This window comes from Trachypithecus francoisi, unplaced genomic scaffold, assembly GCF_009764315.1.
Source record: "Trachypithecus francoisi isolate TF-2019V2 unplaced genomic scaffold, Tfra_2.0 Lachesis_group3, whole genome shotgun sequence".
In the NCBI taxonomy this organism is placed as follows: domain Eukaryota; kingdom Metazoa; phylum Chordata; class Mammalia; order Primates; family Cercopithecidae; genus Trachypithecus; species Trachypithecus francoisi.
In genome coordinates, this window is record NW_022681468.1 from 103887181 (window position 1) to 103911740 (window position 24560).

The 24560-nt window shown below is 41.9% G+C and overlaps 1 protein-coding gene and 1 non-coding gene across 14 annotated transcripts in view; one reads left to right on the forward strand and one right to left on the reverse strand.

The window, feature by feature from the left end:
- The window catches only part of AKAP13 (A-kinase anchoring protein 13), a 364057-nt gene extending 344217 nt beyond the window's left edge, over positions 1–19840 (reverse strand). For 5 of the 13 annotated variants that reach the window (XM_033189119.1, XM_033189118.1, XM_033189122.1 and 2 more), the window contains exon 1: positions 19623–19840. The gene's annotated coding sequence lies outside the window, so the exon portion shown is untranslated. The remainder of the gene's footprint in view (positions 1–19622) is intronic. The other 8 variants (XM_033189126.1, XM_033189123.1, XM_033189124.1 and 5 more) reach the window with 3 other exon arrangements.
- On the forward strand, positions 10583–10644 carry LOC117071710. The gene has a single exon (XR_004432460.1). It is a non-coding gene; the product is annotated as a U7 small nuclear RNA (small nuclear RNA).
- Positions 19841–24560: the final 4720 nt, after the last annotated feature.

The window sequence follows — 24560 nt, forward strand, 5'->3', positions numbered from 1 at the left end:
AGACAAAAATGACTAGCTTCTTTGGTAAACAGTTTATTACAGCTCAAGTTACTAGGGGGAGGAAACAGTAAAAAAGTGGAATGGCACACTTCCGAGATTTAAGCCCAAATAATGCAGTTGTAACAGAGAAAACAAATCAGAGCTGGCCTTGCCCCAAAAGATTTCCAAAACAGAGGTCCTTTGGGAGGCCTATAAAAATTCTGATCAATTCAGGTTGGCAGAAAGGACACCCTCAAAATTCCACACAGGGTTCCTTACCAAAACCAAGTAACATCTAAACTTTATAATGAAACTAAACAGTTCAACAATCATGTATACCACATAAAAAACTGGGTGGTTTCAAGACCACAGAAGCCCTCCCACATCTGAATTAACTATCTACATGTTTCAAGACTTTATTATAGAACCATCATAAATCAAATTTCTACTTCTAGCGATATAATATGCCGGGCAACCTGGCTCATGCCTATAATCCCAGCACTTTATGAGGCCAAGGCGGGTGGATCACCTGAGGTCAGGAGTTTGAGACCAGCTTGACCAACATGGTAAAACCCAATCTCCAATAAAAATATGAAAATTAGCCGGGCATGGTGACAAACACCTGTGGTCCCAGCTACCTGGGAGGCTGAGGCAGGAGAATTGCTTGAATCTGGGAGGCAGGGGTTGCAGTGAGCCGAGATTGTGCCACTGCATCCCAGCCTGAGCAACAGAGACTCTGTTTAAAAAAATAATAATTATTATATTATCTACTAAAGGGTAACTACTAAAGGATAATCAGCTATTTCTCTATAACCAGAAATAGGCTGAAATCAACAAGGTACTCCTAACAATGTTCAACAAAACAGAGACAAACTGGTGTATCAACAGAGCCAAGAGATCACCTTACACACCTACCTTACTTATAACTTCCTATACAACTAGCTCTTCTTATAGTACAGAAAACTCACACAAATATTACGATTGAAAATTATTATTATAGCTGAGACCAATTAACTAATCTTTGGCTCAGAGAAAAAGGCTTGCCTATATTAAAGTCAAGAACACAGTTCCAATGTTTAATTTGCTTGTTTTCTTATCTAAACCATGACGTCAATATGCCAACTGTGATTTGAGGAACATATGTGGATTATACATATTTGTACTTTCAGAACTAAATTTTATTTTTTAATTTTTTTTTAGAGACAGGATCTTGCTCTGTCACCCAGGCTGGAGTAAAGGCAGTGTGATCATAGCTCACTGTAACCTCTACTCCTGGGCTCAAGTGATCTTTCCGCCTCAGCCTCTCAGGTAGCTACAACTACAGGCATATCACCACCCAGCTAATTTTTTAATTTTTATTTTGTAGAGACAGGGTCTCACTATGTTGCTCAGACTGGAACTGTATATTATTGTTGTAATAAAAATAAGACTTATTAAAAATGTCTTTCATAAATCACAGTAACAATCTGATAACTTCTAGAATGAGAGATTATAAAGCAGAAAACCATAAAAATAAATCTACTGGCAAAGTCAAAAAGTTACATAAAGTTCTGCCAAAATAATAGCTCACAACGATGTCCCTTTCACATAATTACTCGTTTCAACTCTTGCTAGAATGAGGGATGTGGAGCAGAGTAAGAGTTCTAGAGTAAGATCCACGTTCAAGTACGAACTCAGCCACATACTAACTGTGTGACCCTGAGCAAGTCGAGCCTCTCTGGGCCTCTGTCTCCTCATCCATAAAATGTGGACACTGACACATTTTGTGATAATTAGAGTTACGAGGATGAAAATGAGATAATGGTTTGTAGAGTACTTACTACTACACTTGGCACATGGAATATAGTAATAAATGATAGAAATTATCACTATTATTGTTACTGCATATCAATCAAGAAACAAAATCATGAGTGCTTTAAGGGCAGTGACTACATCTTATTTTGTTTATTCCTCAATCCCTGGCGCCCAGTAGTGTGCCTGACACACAACAGGCCTTAAATAAAATGTTGAATGAAGTATATATAAAATTAGCTATTAATTTCTCTGAGCCTCAATTTCCTTTTCTAGTAAAATCATAAAAATACCTCCCTTGCAGAGATAAGACCTGATCTACACAAGACACTTAGATCAACAATAGCTACCAATAGATCAATAATGGTTCCCAATAAATGACAGCTATTGTATTAGTGAATTTGTCCTTGCAGATTCCAACATGCATCAAGGCTGACGGGAGAGAATAAATACAATTTTTCTTCTGAAATAGTATTTAAGTCCCAAGACAGCTCACAGATGAACCAATACCTTTATTTGAGCTCGGGAAAGAAAACTCTCCATTTACGGGCACATATTCCAGTGAGCTAACTAATAAAGTAGTCATCTTTAGACTGCCACAAGCACTTTTGACAAAGCAGCCAAAACAATTCTTTACCACAGGGTGGGTAAAAGAGGAGTATTTCAAAGAATCTATGCACTTAGGACATAAACATAATATTTACAAAAAGTGCTATGAAAAACAATGTTATCAATTGCTCCTGGGCCTTCAAATGAAAGCTTTTAAGACACCATTTTTATATACATTGTGAAATAAATTATTAAGGAAATACAAGATTTATGGAGGTATTCAATTACCTTAAAAAGTATTTTCTTTCACAAAAATCAAAATATTTGGGAATGCATCATTTAAAAAATAATCATCCGGAGGGAAAAAAAATTACCAAATTCAATGGGGTGAACAAAAGACTACTGACATAAAAACAAAAATAATTATGTATAAATCATAGCATTCCTGTGCTGGTACTTAAGAGAAACAGTTATCTTAAAAAAAAAAAGGACTCAAAAAAAACTGCACAGATCAGTAATTTGTGCAGCCTTAATTTTCCATGTCTAATTTGACAGAAACCTCAAATTTCATATAAAAGTGCTTAATATAAGGTTTATAGTCCTATTTCTGCAATTACTCTGCTGAAAGGAAAACAGGCTACTCAGCACTCATTTGCTTTGAGTTCAAGTTGTCTGTTTCATATCCTGGAAACCTATCATGCCTTGTTTTACAGAGGCATTTCATGGTTTACAGTATTATACACTGGAGTAAAAATACCATTTAAAAATCACTAAAAAGTGGCCAGGCGCGGTGGCTCAAGCCTGTAATCCCAGCACTTTGGGAGGCCGAGACGGGCGGATCACGAGGTCAGGAGATCGAGACCATCCTGGCTAACACGGTGAAACCCCGTCTCTACTAAAAAAATACAAAAAAACTAGCTGGGCGAGGTGGCGGGCGCCTGTAATCCCAGCTACTCGGGAGGCTGAGGCAGGAGAATGGCGTGAACCCGGGGGGCGGAGCTTGCAGTGAGCTGAGATCCGGCCACTGCACTCCAGTTCGGGCCACAGAGCAAGACTCCGTCTCAAAAAAAATAAATAAATAAAAATAAAAAAAATAAAATAAAAATAAAAATCACTAAAAAGAATAGTTGGTAGTGACTTTCAGGACAACTAGGATGAACATATTACAGTAAAGCATGGGTGAATTTTAAGGTACATGAATTATATCAAAACAAAGCTTTTTTTAAAAAAAAATAATGCATGCAGAGAATAGCAAAATCTTGCTAGAATCTGGGTAATGAGTATATTTAAGAGTCAATTCTACTGTTCTATTTTGAACATGTTTTACAATCATAATTTTGTGTTTTAATTAAGCCAGCCATCACCCACCCACATTCTTAGGTCAACCATCCATATGCCAATGATGAAGTTGCTGAAGAGGTTAAAATGTGAAGTGACAGAACCCTACGTGGACCAAGCACAAAAACCAGACAAGAGCTGTATAAACTTTACCACCAAACTCGGTCATCACCAAACTTCCATTTAATATGATGTCTTCTCTTTCCCCAAAAGGAATGCTTTAAACTGACCAAAATCAAACTAAAACTGATGCTAGAAAAGAAAAAATAAAAATCTGTTCATTTATTCACAACAGGATGGATTTTATTAAGTTTAATATATACATGTATATGTTATGTGTGTGTGTATACATATATACACACGTATATATATGCATATATAGTCAAAACTTCATCTTTCCATCAACCCAAATATTTCTCTTTTTTTTTGAGATGGAGTCTCGCTCTGTCACCCAGGCTGGAGTGCAGTGGCGCAATCTCGGCTCACCGCAAGCTCCGCCGCCTGGGTTCACGCCATTCTCCTGTCTCAGCCTCCCGAGTAGCTGGGACTACAGGCACCCGCCACCACGCCCAGCTAATTTTTTTGTATTTTTAGTAGAGACGGGGTTTCACCGTGTTAGCCAGGATGGTCTCGATCTCCTGACCTCATGATCCGCCCGCCTTGGCCTCCCAAAGTGCTGGGATTACAGGCGTGAGCCACCACGCCCGGCCTATCCCAAGTATTTCTTGAGAAGCAACTATTATGTGCCATTGTTGCTTGGGATACAGCAATAAACAAAGCAGATAAAATTTGCCCTCAGGAAGTTCATAAACTGGGAGGAAAGAGACATGTGATATTATTACCTTACCCCATCTATTCAGTGGGCAATCTGACAGTGCATCCTACTAAATGAACCATGGAAAGGAAATGAACACTGGGCAAAGACCATATGGAAAAATCAAAGAGGTAACCAAAAAAAAATACAACTCAAATCCCTAATCTAAATAGGAAAAACAATCATTTATTGGATTGTTTGGAAACCAGCTAGGTTTCCAAAAGAAAACTTCTATCTTGTCGTATACATATAATCTGTACTATTAAAAAAGTCTCCCTTTTCAAAAAGATAAACATTACCTTCAGACAATCTTTCAAATAAAAGAGTAACTTTAACCATTTAACCATTGAACAATCTCAATTATTCATAATTCATATATAGTATTACTGAAGGTCTGGCTGTACAATATTTCTTCCAAGTTACCATAAATCTCGGAAGAAGAGAAAAATAAGTTTAAACCTGGGTGTATTTCATGTTACAAAGAGGTTCAACAGCCACAGTCAACTCATCCCACCTTTAAATTTTCAGATTTCAAGAAGAGAAGGAAAGGGATGGGGGAAACAAAGACTTGAAAAACAACACTATTGGATAGAGGCAAAAGTTCAGGGCCATTCTTATACAGCCCCATTAAAAGAACAGATTATCATTTATGACAAAAATGTAATTAAATATACACGCCAAGCTATGAGAATTCTTCCCCTTTCTGCCATCACATACTAAGGCTTCTCTGGCAAGGTTATCTACACAAAGATTCCTCTGAACAATGAACAGTCCCTCTGAACAATAGGCTATAAGCAATAATGAAAAGGAACTTGCATGTCCTGTCTTAGGAAATTACCCAGACACAGAATTATTTATCAAATAATTATATTTACTGTACTGTATTAGAAAAAGAAAAAATGTTTATGGTAATAAGGTTGGCAACAATAGTAAGAAAATTAGTTACTCCAAGCAAAGTAGAAACGAGTCGTTCCAACTCTGAAGAATCCTCACTAATGTGAAAATATCCTCTGTCCCATTTCATGTCCAAGAGCCTAAGTTTTATATCTTTCTCTGGCCATCCTTCTAGGACTCAGTGAAAGGTGAGTCAGCAAATACTATTTCACAGAACAAAAGAACTCAAGGACAAAAAAGCAGTAACCTGCTCAAGGTCACACAGTCAATTATGTGACAGAACCCAGCTAAAATGGAACTACTGTCTCCTTCCAACTACAAACCTTGCCAAGTTAAAGCCATTTTACCAGGGGGTGGGAGGAGAGGAGATGGAGACAGGTGACAAGCAGTAGTGAGGAAACTAGCAAAGTATCTAGTTACAGAGCTATTATTTCCTAAATCACGAGTTAAAAATAAAAGATTTCTTCCCCAGAAATTAACATGCATGCTCCACTCACTTGCCAGAGTCTCTGCTCCAACAACATCCTGGCCTTCAAAATGCTCAAATGGATGAATCAAGGACAATTCACATTTAAGGGACTACGAAGAGAAAGCTGCATTACATGACCTAGGTCTTTCCCCAACTATTCCACCTGTGTCTTTTGTTGGGTCCACATAATCCACTCCCCTGCATTACGCAGAAGATATGCACCCAAAATCCATGTTTGATATGAGCCAAACTGGGCTGAAAGCTAGGGGGGTAATAAAAGATGTTTAGAACTTCATGGTGCACACCTGTATTTTTCTTACTGAGGGCTTGCTTACTCCTTCTCCTGCTAACACTTCAGTACTACTAAAATGAACCTAAAAAACTGGTTTTTCAACTTCCTATATAGGTTACACATGAACTAATTAAATGTTTGTAAAACACTTTGAAGACGTGAACAAATGTGTAAATGTTAATTATTAATGTCCATCCACAAAGCTTCTGTATATGAAAGAAAATACAATTCTATCGGCAAGTTTCTGCTACTTTCAAGGCACAAACATGGAAGCCTAGCATGTTTTTAAGAATTCTAGAGGCCGGGCGCGGTGGCTCAAGCCTGTAATCCCAGCACTTTGGGAGGCCGAGACGGGCGGATCACGAGGTCCAGAGATCGAGACCATCCTGGCTAACACAGTGAAACCCTGTCTCTACTAAAAAATACAAAAAACTAGCCGGACGAGGTGGCGGGCGCCTGTAGTCCCAGCTACTCGGGGGGCTGAGGCAGGAGAATGGTGCAAACCCGGGAGGCGAAGCTTGCAGTGAGCTGAGATCTGGCCACTGCACTGCAGCCTGGGCGACAGAGCGAGACTCCGTCTCAAAAAAAAAAAAAAAAGAATTCTAGAAAAACTTTAAGAGAAGACCACAATGATTTTCTATTGACACCAAGATCAAGATGGAATTTTAAGCTGGCTACTTTGGATATAATTATATCAAAGTGAAAAAAAATGTGACTTATAGCAGATATAATAAAACTAGAGTTATGTTTATAGTCACAATGTCCCAGATGAAAGTTGTAGTTGACTTGAGAAGCAAACGTAAATCTGTAAACCCTAGTTTTTTCATCAAAAAAGGGAGCAAGAATAATATATATCTTACAGGATTATTGTAAGGAATTAAGAGAATGTAAATGAACATATGTAGGTAAACACACAAAAGTTTATTCTTCCCTTTAGCAACTTTACTTTTTTGAAAACACCTGTTAGAAAATGACCTCAAAAAACCTCTCTAGACTGGACATACACACTATTCTATGCTCTAAGGATATGCACAGCACCATTTTGGCAGGAATGCCCAAGCAAAAGCTTTGGCTATTACTGCCCACTGACCCATGCATGTCTTTAATCCTTGAAGGGAGGAAGCACCTCAGCCAGCCCCCAAGGCTTCTTTGTGATAAAATGAACACTTAGAACTCTACTTCCCAACTCCTGTTACCGTATTTTTTTCCCCAAATAACTCCCAAACTGCAAAGTCTCATCTACAGTTCCTTTGTATTCTGAGCCCAGCCGCTCTGTGTACAAAGCATCCAAGAAGATGCACACTCTGTGTACAAAGCATCCAAAAACCATTTTCTTCCAGCTTGTTAAAGGTAAAAAATTATTTCCATGCAATGTCACAACGGAACTCCCTTCTCCCACTCCAGAAACACACCCACGTAGACAAGGCAGAACTCAAATGCCAAGACAAGGATAATAGATTAATTCACAAATACCACCCAAATCATTGAGTATGTTTTTAGAAGTGATTCATGAATTACTGAAAATGTCAAATTTGTCAAAAGTCCCTGTCATATCCACCACCTTTACCTTTAGCACAGCTATCACCCGGGAAAAAGAATACTTCTAAAAATCTAAGTTAATGTTTATGGTATAATTCAGATTTTAAAACAAAATAACTTCAAGCTCAGTTCAATTTTTCTGAAGAGATCTGCCCACCACAATGCAACATAAAGTACTCTTTCAACAAAATGGTGCCACAATTAGCCTGGTGGCAAAAGCATGTGCTAACAATTTTTCCAGGAACGGTTATGCACTCATATCAAAACCACCCAGAGCCAGGTGCAGTGGCGTGTGCCTGTAGTCACAGCAACTAGGAAGGTTGGGGTGGGAGGATCACTTAAACCCAAGAGTTCAAGTCCAGCCTAGGCAACACAGCAAAACCTCATTTCTGGGGGGGAAAAAAAAAACTCTTAATTGATTCCCATCTATGATTAAGATTATTCTATAATCCCAGAAATTTGGGAGGCCAAGGCGGGTGGATCACGACCATCCTGGCCAACATGGTGAAACCCCGTCTCTACCAAAAATACAAAAATTAGCCGGGCGTGGTGGCACACGCCCGTAGTCCCAGTTACTCAGGAGGCTGAGGCAGGAGAATCGCTTGAACCTGGGAGGCGGAGCTTGCAGTGAGCCGAGATAGCGCCACTGCACTCCAGCCTGGGTGACAGAGCGAGACTCCATCTAAAAAAAAAAAATTATTAAGGGCTCAAATTTTTAAGACAATAGACTATACATAGTAAAATAATGGAATGAGTAATATCAGCAACCACAAACAAATGAAACCCACTACCCTAGAAACTCAGCAACTGAGCCCAACCTCAAAAAATACTAACTCCTTTTATTAAGGATAAGAATAGGGCCGGGCGCGGTGGCTCACATCTGTAATCCCAGCACTTTGGGAGGCCAAGGCCGGTGGAACACAAGGTCAAGAGTTCAAGAACAGCCCGGCCAACATGGCGAAACCTCATCTCTACTAAAAATACAAAAATTAGCAAGGCATGGTAATCTCAGCTACTCAGGAGGCTGAGGCAGGAGAACTGCTTGAACCTGGGAGGCAGAGGTTGCAGTGAGCCGAGATCGCACCACTGCACTCCAGTCAGGGTGACAGAGAGAGACTCTGTCTCAAAAAAAAAAAAAAAAAAACAAGAGGCCAGGAGCAGTGGCTCACACCTATGATCCCAGCACTTTGGGAGGCCAAGGTGGGTGGATCGCAGCTGCTCAGGAGGCTAAGGTGGGAGAATCCTTGAGCTCAGAAAGCAGAGGTTGCAGTGAGCCGAGGTCGCGCCACTGCACTCCAGCCTAGACCCTGTCTTAAAAAAAAAGAAAGAAAGAATAAAGACAAATATACACACTGCAGAAAATCAGAAGATCAAAAGTTACCCTCATCAACTTTGCAGTAGCCTCCTTCTAGACTATCTTCATACATGTGTATGTGAAGTACATTCAAATAATACACTTGCATCACATTAAAACGTCATTATCTTTCCACTATCACCAATATCCTTAAAGACTACAAATGAAAAATATAGTTCAGTAATATTTTTATCATGCTGAGAGAAGGAAAGTTTTCAGCATGTTTGGAATCCTAACTAATTTTGATATAATATGCAAGACAATTGTTTTAGGTCACTACCATCTTCCTTCATTCATATCTAGCCTTCCTTTAATTATTATACATAGTGGTGGTTGTTTTATGACTGTCATGATTACTAACTACTATGCCATGAGCCCCTATTATGGAGCTTTATATATCCCTAATTCCCACTAAAACCTCCCACTCTCCCTTCTCTATCTACAATTCTCTAATTCATACATCCAGTTCAGACCATCACCGAACTCCAGAACTGTATATCCATATGCTTACTGATACCTTCACTTAAAAATTTCACGGACGTCAAACTTAGCATGTCAACAGGGAAATCACAATTTCAACCTCTCAGCAAACTGATTCCACATCTTCCCCATTTAGCCAGTTGTTCAGATAAAACACCTAGGAATCGTCCTTAATTTCTTTCTTTCCTTTATAACCTTTTTCCAATCTGTAAGTAATCCTATCAGTTCTATTTTCAGTGTATATGGATTCAAACCACTTCTCACCACTTTCGCTGCTACCACCCTAATCCAAGCCATCATCTTCCCTAGGCTGAACTAGTCTCTGCGTTTCCACTACTGCTCCCTATTCCAAGAGTAAAGTTTTTAAAGCCTAAATCAACTCTTGTCATGCCTTACTTAAATCCTTCAGCTGTTTCCCACCATACTAAAGAGCCTATTTGATCTGGTCTCTGGCTACACATACAAACCTTATCTCCTCACACTCTTTCTCACCCATTCCAGCCACACCAGGCTCCCTGTTCATTCTCCCACCTCAGGCCTTCTGCACTTGATGTTCCTTCCATATTGAACACACTTCCTCTGACTCTTCATGTGGCTTGCTTCCTTGACTTTCTTCAGGTCTGTTCAAATCTCACCTCCTCAGTAAGGCCTTGTCTGACCTTCCCAATCTCTGCTAGTACTCTTCATATCCTTCCTAGAATCATCACCACCAGACATGACTGCAATTGTTTGTTCACTCATTTATTTTCTACTTCCCTCAATAGGATATAGATTAACAGCAGCAACTACAGATGTCACTGAATTCCCATTACCTAGAAGGGTGCCTGACAAACAAAAGGTACTTGAAAAAATTTACAAACAACCCTACAAGGTATGTCATATAACTATCTGCCAAAAGAGAAAAGAGAAGATCAGATTTCAGAGACAAATAACTTACCTAAGCTGCATGGTAAATAAACAGCAAATGCACCTGAAAGAGCCAGCACTCTACCCACTGACTCATTACAACTTGTGACATAAAGCATATATGCTAGGAAACAAAAACGCAAAAGCAAGCATTCCTACATGAAAACACCAGATCCCAAGTGTTACAGCTCTTTTAGAATTTGTCTAGCAGGTTTTCTGGTTTTCATTGGAAGACTCCCCCAAGGGGGTGGGGGGCAGAAAATAATAGATTATAGTGATCCTTCTCTTTCTGTTTATCACCACAGGAATTCATTTCTTTGATTAATCTTAGGTATGTACCATGTGCCTCTTCAACTAAAAGATATCTACATTTTTTTGTTATTTCCCACAAAGTAATGGCTGAGCTACTATCAGAAGACAGTCAACAAATACTTATTTTTTATACTCCCAAAGATTTTGAGAATCCTGTAATGAAACTTTCTGAACCACCAACAAAGCATACTCACCCAAAGGACTTCAGTTGCTAACCACGACACAGTAACTGGACCCAGATTTATCCTGCCATTCTCCCCAACTACTAGAAAAGTGGACAAAATGTATGAGGCGGCATCCTTCAGAGCCTGGACAACAGGCAACACAGAACTGCAATCCCAAAGAGAAGGGAACAAATAAGCTCTAAAATTGCTCCAGCTTTCTGGCTGGAGGTACCTTTTAGACCACGGTGCAATGAGGAGGATCAAGCACAACATGGCAGTCAAGCTTAGAAGACAAACATAGCTTGGGAAGGCTAAGGAGTCTGAAAATTGCAGAGTACAAGATAAAAGGAGGGAGTTGCATGAAAAAGGAGCTCCAGAAATCAGCATAGAGGCCGATGAGTCTCACACTTAGTAGTAAGTCAAGCATGCACGTTGTAAAAATACATGAGGGCAAACAAAGAATCACCCAGGAACTGTAAGCTAAATGATCCCCAAAGTTCACACAGGGCTGGGAGACATTTGTGTTCTCAACTGCCAGAATAGAATCCTCACAGGAAGCCCAATTCTTCAATGAAAACTACAGGGGCTTCATGCCTTAGTAATGGGGTGTAGCAAGCAACTTAAACACATAAGTTTGGCAACTTAACTTGCCAAAACAAAGTATGATACTCTTTAAAGCAATGGTTCTTGTGTTTGAAATAACTTTACCCCTGAGGAGACATTTGACATATGACAGATAAGGACTCAACAACTATCATGAATATTATACATATGATCAAGAATCTATTTTTAAAATGAACATAACTGGAAACAAATGGAAGAAATAAAAAAAGATTCAGTAGCAAATGGAACCCAAAGACATGTAAAAAATAATACATCATGACTAAATGAGTATTATCACAAGAATGCAAAGCTATTTCAACATATTACACCAGACTAAATAAGAAAAAACATATGATTATATAAATACAGAAAAACCTTTGACAACATTCAATAGCTATTCATGACAAAAACTCTCAGCAAACTAAACATAGAAGGCAACTTCCTCAACTTGATAAAAGACATGTACAAAAACAAACACCTATGGCTACCATCATTTTAATGGTCAAACACTCAGTGTTTTCCCCTCTAACATCAGGAAAAAGGAAACGATGCCCACTTGTAAAATTCCTATTACACATTATACTGAGGGTCCTAGACAGTTCAGCAAAGTAACAAAAAGAAATCACGCCCAGCGCAGTAGCTCACGCTTGTAATCCTAGCACTTTGGGAGGCCAAGGCAGGCAGATCACTTGAGGTCAGGAGTTTGAGACCAGCCTGGTCAACACGGTGAAATCTGGGCTCTACTTAAAAAAAAAAAAAAAAAAAAATACAAAAATTAGCCGAGTGTGACAGAATGCACCCGTAATCCCAACTACTTAGGAGGCTGATGCATGAGAATCACTTGAACCTGGGGGGCTACAGGTTGCAGTGAGCCGAGATCGCACCACTGCACTCTAGCCTGGGCGACAGAGCAAGACTCTATCTCAAAAAAAATAAAAAAGGAAAAGAAAGTACACAAAGTGAAAACGAAATCAAACTGCCCTTATTTGCCAATTACATTACTGCCTATGCAGAAAATTCCAAAAATCTACAAAAAAAGCATCTATTACTAAAAATGAGTTTAGCAAGGGTGTAGGATCCAAGGTCAGCATATAATATAAAATGATCTTTCTATATACCAACAATGAACAACTGGAAATTGAGAAGTATCATTCACAACAGCACCACAACACATGAAACACATGTATGAGATTACAAAACACATGCAAGATCCAACTGCTAAAAACTACAAAACACTAATCAAAAATCTAAGGTCCAAATAAACAGATATACCATGTTCATGGCTCATTATTAAAATGTCAATTGCCCCTAACTGATTTCCAGCTTCAACACAATGCCAATCAAAAACCCCAGTAGGCTGGGCATGGTGGCTCATGCCTGTAATCCCTACACTTTTGGAGGCCACGGTGGGAAGATCATTTCATCCTGGGAATTTGAGACCAGCCTGGGCAACATAGAGAGACTCTGTCTCTACAAAAATAAAAAAATTAGCCAGGCATGGTAATGCATGATGGTGATCCCAGCTACTTGGGAGGCTGACGTAGGAGAATCGCTTGGGCCCAGAAGATCAAGGCTGTGGTGAGCAGTGATCCTACCACTGCATTCCACACTTGGCAACTGAGTGAGACTCTATCTTTTTTTTTTTTTTTTGAGAAGAACTCTCGCTCTGTCACCCAGGCTGGAGTGAAGTGGCTCAATCTCGGCTTACTATAACCTCCATCTCCCGGGTTTAAGCAATTCTCCTGTCTCAGCCTCCCAAGTAGCTGGGATTACAGGACCCACCACCACACCCAGCTATTTTTTGTATTTTTAGTAGAGACGGGGTTTTGCCATGTCAGCCAGGCTGGTCTCGAACTCCTGATCTCAGGTGATCCTCCCGCCTCAGCCTCCCAAAATGCTAGGATTACAGGCATGAGTCACCACACCTGGCCGAGACCTCATCTTAAAAAAAAAAGAAGAAAAATCCAGCAGGACTTGTAGATAACAGCAAGATCAATCTAAAATATGCACAAAAAAGCAATGCAACTAAAATACTCAAAAAACAATTCTGAAAAATAATAAAATAACTCACATTACCTGATTTTAAAACTTACTCTAAGGTGACAGTAATCAACAGTGAGGTGATAGAGACATGAAAGACACAGATCAATGGAATAGGAGAGAGAATCCAGAAACAGATTCACACATTTATGACCAACTTGCAAAAAAAAAAAAAAGGGCACAAAGGTAATCAACAGAGAAAGGACAGTCTTTTCAAAACCTTGCTGGAAAAATTGTAAATCCATCCACAAAAAAATAAGCTCAAAGCATACCTTGTACCATTTAGGAAAATTAACTCAAAGCAGATAATAAACTTAAATATAAAATTTTAAAGGATAAAACTTATAGGAGAGCCAGGCACAATCGCTCACGCCTGTAATCACAGCACTTTGGGAGGCTGAGGTGGGCAGATCACTTGAGGTCAGGAGTTCGAGACCACCCTGGCCAACATGGTGAAACCCCATCTCTACTAAAAATGTAAAAATTAGTCGGGTGTGGTGGTGGGTGCCTGTAATCCCAGCTACTTGGGAGGCTGAGGCAGGAGAACTGCCTGAACCCAGGAGGCGGAGGTTCCAGTGAGCAACATCTCGCTCACTCTAGCCTGGATGACAGAGCGAGACTCCATCTCTAAAAAAAATAATAACTTCCAGGAGAAAATACAGGGGAAAGTCTTTGAGCTCTTAAGTTAGGCAAAGATTTCTAAACTATTATACCAAAAGCATGATCCACTCGGGGGGAAAAAAAAACCAAAAACTAAACACTGGATATCATAAAAATTAAGAACTTCGGCTCTTCAAAAGACATTATTAAGACAAGCAGGCTGGGCACAGTGGCTTGCGCCTGTAATCCCAGCACTTTGGGAGGCCGAGGCAGGTGGATCACTTGAGGTTAGGAGTTCGAGATCAGCCTGGCCAACATGGAGAAGCCCCATCTCTACTAAAATACAAAAATTAGCCAGGATTGGTGGTGTATGCCTGTAATCCCAGCTACTCGGGAGGTTAAGGCAGGAGAATCACTTGAAACCAGGAGGCAGAGGTTGCAGTGAGCCAAGATCACACCACTGTACTCCAGCCTGGGTGACAGAGTGGAACTCCATCTCGAAACAAACAAAAAAAGACATTTATTAAGACAAGTAAAAACAGACTAGGAGAAAATATTTACAAATCATATATTTGATTCCAGAGTATATCCAAAAACTTTTTTTTAAGCAAAAGATTTTGAATTGACATCAAAGAATGACAAATAATAGATGAAAAGATACTTAATATCATTAGTCATTGGGCAAATGAATAAAAAGGCTACATTCCGTGTGATTCCATTTTGACAACATTCTTGAAAAGGCAAAACACCATGGAGACAGGAAACAGATCAGCAATTTCCAGAGTCTGGAGGTAGAGAACAGGTTGAGTACAAAAGGGCTAAGAAGAATTCTGGAGAATGCAGAAACTGTCCTATTTGAAGCAGCGGATATATGAATGTATACACCTGTTAAAACTCAGAGAATGTTACACTAAAATGGCTGAATTTTAGTGAATGTGAACTATACATATGAATAACTAAAGAATGAAAAAAAGAGACTAAAGAGACATAATGATGTGCTGAGTGAACTTGAATTTTACCCTGTCCAAACTTTTTCTTAATCAACTATAAAAGATATTTGGGGGACAAATACGGAAAGTTGAATAGGTATTGAATAACATTATAGAATTAATGTTAATCTTTCTTGTGAATAACTGTAGTTGGTTATGTAGAAAAAGGGTCAGCAAATTTCTGTAAAAGGCCAGATAGTAAATATTTTCTGCTTTGTGGATCACACGATCTCTGCTGTAGCTACTCAACTCTGCCACTAACGCACCAAAGTACCCAAAGAAGACCTTACAGAGTGATGTAAATGGTAAAAAACCTCACACCTTTTCCTTCTCTGCCATCCTAGCATCCATATCATACAAACACACTGATATCCACCTTCCTCAGGCACTGAACACAGCATTGCCCCACACAAATGTTCATACAATCACAGTATTTCAGTACAAGGTCCAGCAAGGTCTGACAAAAACGCACCATCCATTCATCTTCTATTTACAACGTCACAATCAACTTGCAGGTGGACAAGAAAACTATAAATATGAGGACAAATGCATGAGACAAACTTTCTTCCACTGACCAGTAAGGACAGATGTATGAAACAAGCTTTCTCTTTATTTATTTAATTTTTTTTTTTTTTGAGACGGAGTCTCGCTCTGTCGCCCAGGCTGGAGTGCAGTGGCATGATCTCGGCTCACTGCAACCTCCACCTCCTGGGTTCAAGCCATTCTCCTGCCTCAGCCTCCCAAGTAGCTGGGATTAAACGCATCCGCCACCCTGCTGGGGTAGTTTCTGTATTTTTAGTAGAGATGCGGTTTCACCATGTTGGCCAGGCTGGTCTTGATCTCCTGACCTCAACTGATCTGCCCGCCTCGGCCTCCCAAAGTGCTGGGATGACAGGCATGAGCCACCGCGCCAGGCCATGAAACAAACTTTCTTCCACCCACGGCTTTCTCCTCTCTCCCCGTTCACAGCAGTAAGACAGCCTGACCTGGGAAAGACAGAGACAGAGGGAAGCTACTTACAAATGGACGCCTGTCCCCATCAGTAATAGCCAAGTCTATTCAAGTGCTAGATGTTAACTTTAAAAGAAGGGAACATCAAAAGTCCAAGTTTCTTTGCCTAGCTTTGTCAGGAATGTTTTTACCCTCAATCTGTAAGTGTGATCAAATATAATTTTTAAAGGTTTACCCTCAATCTGTAAGTTTGACCAAATATAATTTTAAAAGGTTTACTACAATCTCTTCATCAGAAAACTAATGGAAAAATGGAATAAAATCTACAGAAATGTCCTTAACCGGTAAATATTTCTAGAATGTATCTATTCCATCTGGTACTGTAAGTATTCTAAACTATGCTAATACAACTGATTTAAATCACTGCTTTCTTCTGTAAATGGTGGGTACCTTTAAAGTGTTATCTTGAAGGGGAAGTGAGTGATTTGCTCATGTCTCTGTACTGAACTAACACTGTTAACACCCAGTCCAGTTCCACCTTAAACAAGTCTGAGAAATACAGATATAATCCACACTTGTTATTTATCAAGACTAGGGTAAAATAAGAAAATTGGAACACATATCCTCTTACGACTGATGTACTGAAAACAATCCATCTCTCACTGTTTCCTAAATAGCACAGTCACAAAGAGCTCTACCCTACCAAGCACTCTGCAAGTCCCACTCTCAAAGTAAGACTCACAGGTGACTGAGAAGATAAACTCGCTATTGTTTCCATTATCCTTCAGTTCATCTGGCACCTTTGAAGAAATAGATTTAGATAAGACTCACAAGTCTCAAGGCCCCTTCTTTATGAAAGAATTAGCTAAGCTCAGAAGCATCAGACTTTTAAGAATGCTTAAGTAAAAATGTATCAAAATTATTATCATTACAGCTACCATGAAATAGCTACTTACTCCATGTTAGATACTGCAGTTAAGTACCTCACAAAGTTTCACTGATTTCTAAGAACACTGCAAAGCATGTTACTAACCCTTAGGGAGTAGGAAACCGAAGCTCTGAGAGGCTATGCAACTGGTCAATGGAAATGTGGGGATCTGAACTCTACCTAGCTCCAAAGGGTGTACTTTTTTCTAAAATGTCTAATTTTTTTCCAATTACACAATGGAGGGAGAGTTGTCACTACAATTTTAATAATTTCACCAGCGGGGTGGGGTGGCTCACGCCTGTAGTTCCAACACTGTGGGAGACTGAGGTGGGAGGATGGCTTGGGTCCCGGGTAGATAACTGGGAAACAGTGAGATTCCGACTCTAAAAAAAAAATAATTTCACCAAAAGTGGGGGGGGTGGTGTATTTCTAAATCTGAATCTCTTGTTGAAATCCTAGTTAAGCCCCACTTCTTTTCAAAAAATAACTGACAGATTTTTAAAAAGGTTAGAAATCCTTTTAAAGTAAATTTCATCACAAATCTGCAAGTGAATTGTCATTTTGGACAAGTCCCTAGAGTTAGTGGCTTTCTCCTGTGTATGCTGGCTACCGCTAGGCAGTAAAAATAATTTACCCAATTCAAACACATACCGTGCCTGCACTATGTTAAGACTACTGGCAAAGAGGGTACAAAGCTAAGTAAGGTCTATCACAGCACTCAAAGAGTTAAGGACTAGAGGAGGAGTCCATTTATAGTACAGTATGTGTGCAGTTACCATTTAGTCAAGGCAAACCAAGTGTGAGAAATCCTAAAACAATAGTACCTACAGGGTAACATGCCATCACCGCCCAGAGAAGGAAAGCAACTGGTGCACTCGTCACGTTATGTTGTCAGCAGTACTTGCTTACATTGTGTCCCTCCCTGACAATCCCTTCCAACCTCTGTCAACCAATCTCCTTCCCCACAATCACACACACACAACCACACAACCAGGAAGGGAAGCCATCAAGCGAGTATTCTGAATCCTAAAAGTGGCTCTGTAGTTTAAAAGTGCATCGCCTGTGCCTGAAGAAAATTTGTCTTTAGCTTCACCAGGTGAAGAAAATTGGTTTTATAGCACAAGGCCTACCAAACCAGAAAAGCCCAGGAACGCTTCTCCAAATGACCCACTTAGCATGAGAAATCACTCAGAGCAAACTGACACACACAGTATTTCTCAAATTTTTCTTTTTCATTTAGCAGAAGGTAAAGGAATACAACTGAAGTTAACAGTAAATGACACTCTGGCCATTTTGCTCCACTATGAATGACAGACATTTAAGCTAGTTACATCTGGGGAACTGAAACAGAATCATGTTCATATCATAGGTCACATAAACCAAATACAGTGGAATACGTGCACCCGAACTTGGCAAAACTTGTACTTAATGCAGCCTGCAAATCCCCAAGAGTCCACGACGGAACACAAAAACAGTAACAATGATTTATCTCAACTGATCTCAGCTTCTTCACAAACTTGCCAATAATGAACCTCTCAAGAACTGCACCATTTGTCTTCATCTGGACAATCCAATGGTTTAGAAAAACTGAAGAAACTGCTTCTTCGAAAAATAAAATAACAACAGCAACAAAAGGCACACTGGTTTTTACTGAACTGAAGCAATAAACTCTCCAAATAACTTCATTAAGCAGTGTCATAGCAAAGAATGAACACCAAAATACCGCTCAATCCAACTTTCATTGTGAATTCCGGGATCTAGAAAATTAAATGTGACGGTATCACTCTGCTATAAAAACTATTTCCAAAACAAAACAAACCTATCTACCCCCTTTCTTGATTTTTTTTTTTTTTTTGATAAAGTTTTAGGGTTTTTCCTTTTTTCAACTTCACATACTTATTGGCTTTGCAAAAAAAAAAAAAAAATGGCAGTGAGCCATATTAACCAAAAAAAAAAGTTTTGTTTGGTCTCAAAGTGTAACTGCAAGTTGAGCCGGCTGCACGGGTCCCAGAGTGCGTGGGGACCTCACGGGTCTCCTGGGCCGCTCGCCTCCGACAGGCGCGGGTCAGCCAGGCCGCGCCCCCGAGAAGCCGCGGAGAGGCCCCGACAGGCGGGCGCGGCCCGATGTGTTTACCGTCCGCGTTGGCCCCGGGGAGCCGCTCCCTCGCGCCCGCAGCACTTGTTCGCGGCGCGTACTCCACACCGCGACCGCCCGCCTCAGGGGAGAAGTGAGCCCGCCCAGGCGGCGCCGATCCGGGGACCCGGGGCAGGGATTCGGGGCCTCGCTGGGGGCGGAGCGCCTGAGGGAGCATCCGCGGCCAGGCGCGCCCCCCACCCGGAAAGCCGCGACCGCCCCCAAGTTGGGCTGCGGAGTGGGAGGCGCGCCGAGCCCCAAGCAGACAATGCGGGAGAAGGGTGATCCGAAGGGAGGAGGGGTCCGCAGAGCTAAGGTCCCGGCGCAGCCCGAGGACCCGTCAGTCCCGCCCGCCCCCGAAACCCCCGCAGCCCCCGACCCTCCTCCGGGGCCCGCCCCACCGAGCAACCGCAGGGGACTGGCCGTACTCCGCACCCCGACCCCTCCTCAAAGCACAAAACTTCCCCCAACTCCGCCAACTAAGTTGCGCTCTCACCGTGCGGCTCCCGGGGCTCCCCCGCGGGCCGAGCCGGGACAGCTCCTCACCTTCGCCGCAGAGAAGGACAATAGGCGGCCGCTCCCCCAGCGGCGGCTAAAGCGGCGGCAACCGAGGCGAGCAATGGACACGGCAGTCTCGGCGGAGCACAGGCACTTCACCGCGGCTGCTCGGGATCCGCGCTGGCCCTGCACACAGCCCCAGCCCACCCGCGCATGCGCCGAAAGCTGCTCGGGGGGGTGGGCGGGGCACGCGGACGGGCGGTAATGCCTGCGAGTCCTCCCGTGAGTACAAGCGGAGCAAGAACTGCGAGCTGGGATTGCACGGCAGAGCTGCCCATCCCGCTCCACGAGACCAATAGTAAAGCTCCTGGGCGGGGCACTCAGGTTGCTAAGGGAGGCTGAGGTTGACCGCCGCTGCTGCTCGGCGGCAAAGTGATCAAATTAGAGTGGCTGGCAGAGGCTGCTCTGGGAAATGCCCACCCACGGTCTCCTCTCCACCCTGTCTCCAGAAACCGCCCTTCCTCTGTGTGCCGGTGGTTACCTGAGCTGCAGCACTTAGCCACACATCGTGAAATTATTTACTCCTCTATTTCCCCCACTTCAACTCAGGAAGTGGGGTTTAGTCTTCTGTGTGCACAGCCTAGGACAGTCGAAGGTATTAGGTATTAAATATAGGTATTAAACAAGTGTTGGATGGATGCAAGGCGCTATGGCGGAATCACAATTGTGAGAGTGCATTCCGTGAACTTTTGGCTACTAGATCACCGCAAAGTCATTTCGTGTTCGAGCTGCAAATGACCTCAGCAATCATCTGGTTGCTCTGAGAAACAAAGTGTGGTCCGGGTACCAACGGTGCCGGTAACCACCGACCCACAGAGGAAGGGCGGTTTCTGGAGACAGGGCGGAGAATACATTAGTACACACAGAAACTTCTTTTTTCAAATAGTTAAGTGTTTCTAGAGCTCATTAGGAGGGAAATGCCTATCACGTCAAACCATTGTTTCACTAATGTTATTTCTTAGGTCAAATAAAAAGTGGTGAAATACGAATGCACTTCAAGAAAAATGTTAAGTAAAAAATTGAGACACTTTATGCAGTTCGAGAACGTGTAAAACTAGTTGACAGTGATTGAAGTAAGAACAGTGGTTGGGCAGGAAGAGAAGGTTATTGGCTGGGAAGGAAGAGGAGGGAACCCTCTGGGGTGCTGGTTCTGTATTTTGACCTGGGTAATGGATAACAAAAGTATATACATGAATAAAAAAATACATCCAGTGCACTTATGATTAGTGCACTTTACACATTTTAAATATGTTTTTTTTTTTTTAATTTGAGACGGAGTCTCGCTCTGTCGCCCAGGCTGGAATGCAGTGGCCAGATCTCAGCTCACTGCAAGCTCCGCCTGCCAGGTTTACGCCATTCTCCTGCCTCAGCCTCCCGAGTAGCTGGGACTACAGGTGCCCGCCAGCCCGCCCGGCTAGTTTTTTGTATTTTTTAGTAGAGACGGGGTTTCACCATGTTAGCCAGGATGGTCTCGATCTCCTGACCTCGTGATCCGCCCGTCTCGGCCTCCCAAAGTGCTGGGATTACAGGCTTGAGCCACCGCGCCCGGCCTAAATATGTATTTTTAATGTCAATTTAAAAAAATCTGTTACAGGGTATATCCCCAACCCCGCCCCTCCCAAAAAAAGCAAAGATGCAAATGACTGCCATTTGGGAAACACTGATCCAGGCTAGCTCACTAGCAGTGACCAAACACCTGAGAAAGGGTATTGTGAATTCCTCATGTGTGTACCATGTTGAATAGCTCCAAACCTCAGAAATGCTCTTAATGTTGAGCTCTGGTGCTCACATATACTTTCTTGTTTTGTCTTTTTTCTTTCTTTCTTTCTTTCTTTTTTTTTTTTTTTTTGAGGCAGAGTTTCTCTCTTGTTGCCCAGGCTGGAGTGCAATGGTGCGATCTCAGCTCACTGTAACCTCCACTTCCAGGGTTCAAACAATTCTCCTGCCTCAGCCTCCCGAGTAACTGGGATTACAGGCACCCACCACCACACCTGGCTAATTTTTTTTATTTTTAGTAGAGACGGTGTTTCACCATGTTGGCCAGGCTGGTCTCAAACTCCTCTATTTCCCCCACTTCAACACAGGAAGTGGGGTTTAGTCCTCAGGTGATCCACCCACCTTGGCCTCCCAAAGTGCTGGGATTACAGGCATGAGCCACCGTACCCGGCCCTATTTTCTTAATTAACCCTCACCGAATGGCTTTAAAAAAAAAAAAAAAAAAAAAAAAGGCCAAACATGCCCAGTTCTTGATGTGAAAATATTTCTGTATCACTTCATCGTGCTGCTCACCCTCTTCCACTGTTCTCTAATCTGTCCTTGTTGATATTTAAAAGCTGGCACAAGGCCTGGCACAGTGGCTCACACCTGTAATCCCAGCACTTTGTGAGGCTGAGGAGGGCAGATCACTTGAGCCCAGGAGTTTGAGACCAGCCTGGGCATCAATTGAAACCCTATCTGTACCTAAAAATACAAAAATTAGCCAAGCATGGTAGCCCAAATCTCAGCTACTTGGGAGGCCGAGGTGGAAGGATTGCTTGAGCCCAGGAGGCAGAGTTTGCAGTGAGCCAAATCCTGCCACTGTACTCCAGCCTGGGTGACAAAGCCAGACCCTATTTCAAAAAAAAAAAAGCTGGCACAGAAAGAGAAGACACCTACATCCTAGACCTGACTGACGGCCTCAAAGGACCCTGTCAGGAGCTGGTCACTTCTCAAAGAACCTCAGTCTTCTGTGAAGCAAGAGTTCTAACCAAGAAAATCACTTGAACCCTAACATTTGATAACCCAGTGACCTTCCCGCTTAGAACCTGGCTTGTTTGTTTCAAAGGCAGCAGTAAATGTTACCATGTCATCTTTCTACGGACATTGACAACACCATTCCCTGCTCCCTGCCTCAGCAGGATTTACACCTTTCCAGTGGGCTGCAGGAAAAGTTAAGAGTCTAGCACTTCTCGAATTTACTGTGCTTACAAATCACCTGGGAGAGTTTGTTAAATGTGGATTCTGATTCAGTGAGTTTGGGGTGGGATCCGGGATTCTGCAGTTCTAAAAAGCTCCCAGGTGCTACAGATGTAGCTATTCTGAAACCTGACTCTTTTTTTTTTTTTTTTTTTTGAGACAGAGTCTCACTGTATTGTCCAGGCTGGAGTGCAGTGGCATGATCTCGGCTCACTGAAACCTCCACCTCTCCTGTTCAAGTGATTCTCCTGCCTCAGGACCTCAAGTAGCTAGGATTACAGGTTCGCATCACCACACCTGGCTAGTTTTTGTATTTTTAGTAGAGACAGGGTTTCACCATATTGGCCAGGCTGGTCTTGAACTCCTGACCTCAGGAAATCTGCCCGCCTCGGCCTCCCAAAGTGCTGGGATTACGGGCATGAGCCACCATGCCCAGTCTGAAACCCAACTTTGAAGGCAAGAGTCTACCCTAAATTCCCCAAACGGCTAAGCCCTCTGTCCTCTTTGGGAATTCCTGAATTGTTATCTGCGTGACTGATGCCGTCTCATCATTCAGGCCTCAGCTCAAATGATCCTTCTCAGAGAAATCTTCCTTGGCTACCCTCCCTAAATTGACTCACTCTCATCTAGTCCCTCTCTTGCATATTTCCATATGCAATTATTGGTTTTTTCCATAGCATTTATCTCAATCTGAAAGTACCTTATTTATCGTGTGTGTTTATTGGCTCCTCCCACTATAATGTAAGCTCCTTGAAGTATGCTGTGTTTACCCTCTCTCTCCTGCCCCTCTAATAGTATCTGGTTCACAGTATGGACTCAATAAATGTTTCACATTAGTGAATTTGCACAGAAGAAGCTATTATAAGGAGCCTTCAAACTGAGTGTCCCTGATACTAAAGACTTGCTCTTCCAAAGTATACCAAATATTTCTACACAGTATGCCCCATTTCACAGAAAGAGATTGCAGGTTTGATCATTTTCTCGTGCACTGTGAGTAAGTTTGCAAGCCAGGAAAGATACCTTACTAAGCGGTGGTAGGGTTTTGTATCTCTGAACTATCTCTCCACTGACTTATATCTTCCCAACTGATTTACACAGATTCTATATAACACCTAAAAATATAACAAGAATAAATCCCATTTTACAGAGAGTTCCTGGTAATGCCAAAGCAAAGGAAAAACAAAAGTAACACAATTAAAAGAGCATAAATTTCTCTGGAAGCCCACACCGTGTAACATGTCCACTTTGATAACAGAAACACTGGAACAAACATGTCCCAGCGTTCCTTCACAGCAGTGGACATTGTATTGCTTTTGTGATAGAAATAGTGCCCTCATGATGCTTTGAGAGCTTCCACTCTCAGCTCCTTGCTTGATGCGAAGCCAGCTCTACCACAGCCCCAATTCCATGGCCTCAGCATGGAATGCAGACCTGACTCTCCTGATGTATCCTATCCGCGGGCAACAGTGACTACTTCCATACTACTCTGCTGGAACTAGGGTCTTGCTTGACTGGAATATTTGTCTCCGTTAAATGGAATCTGGAAGGATATGCCTGTCAGCCATCTTGTCACCATAAAGAAAGAACCTTTAGAATGGAACTGGAACAGTGGAAAGTAAACAGAGATGATTTTCTTAGTTGAACTAGTTGAACTGCTGAATCCAGCAATGTAGACTTTTCAATCCTATAGGCCAATAAAGCCTGGCACAGTGGAGGTTTCTGTCACTTGCATCCAGAAGAGTTGTAATTGCCACACCACCCATGAGCTGATGATCCCTGGCCAATTCCCTGACAAATGTCTATTGAGAGTTTACTGTGTGCCAGGCATTAGTCATGGTCCTGGGGTTATAGGTGAAGAAGAGGTTACTGTCTTTAAGAAACTCACAGTCAATTGAAGGCAGACAAACCAGGAAGAAATCAA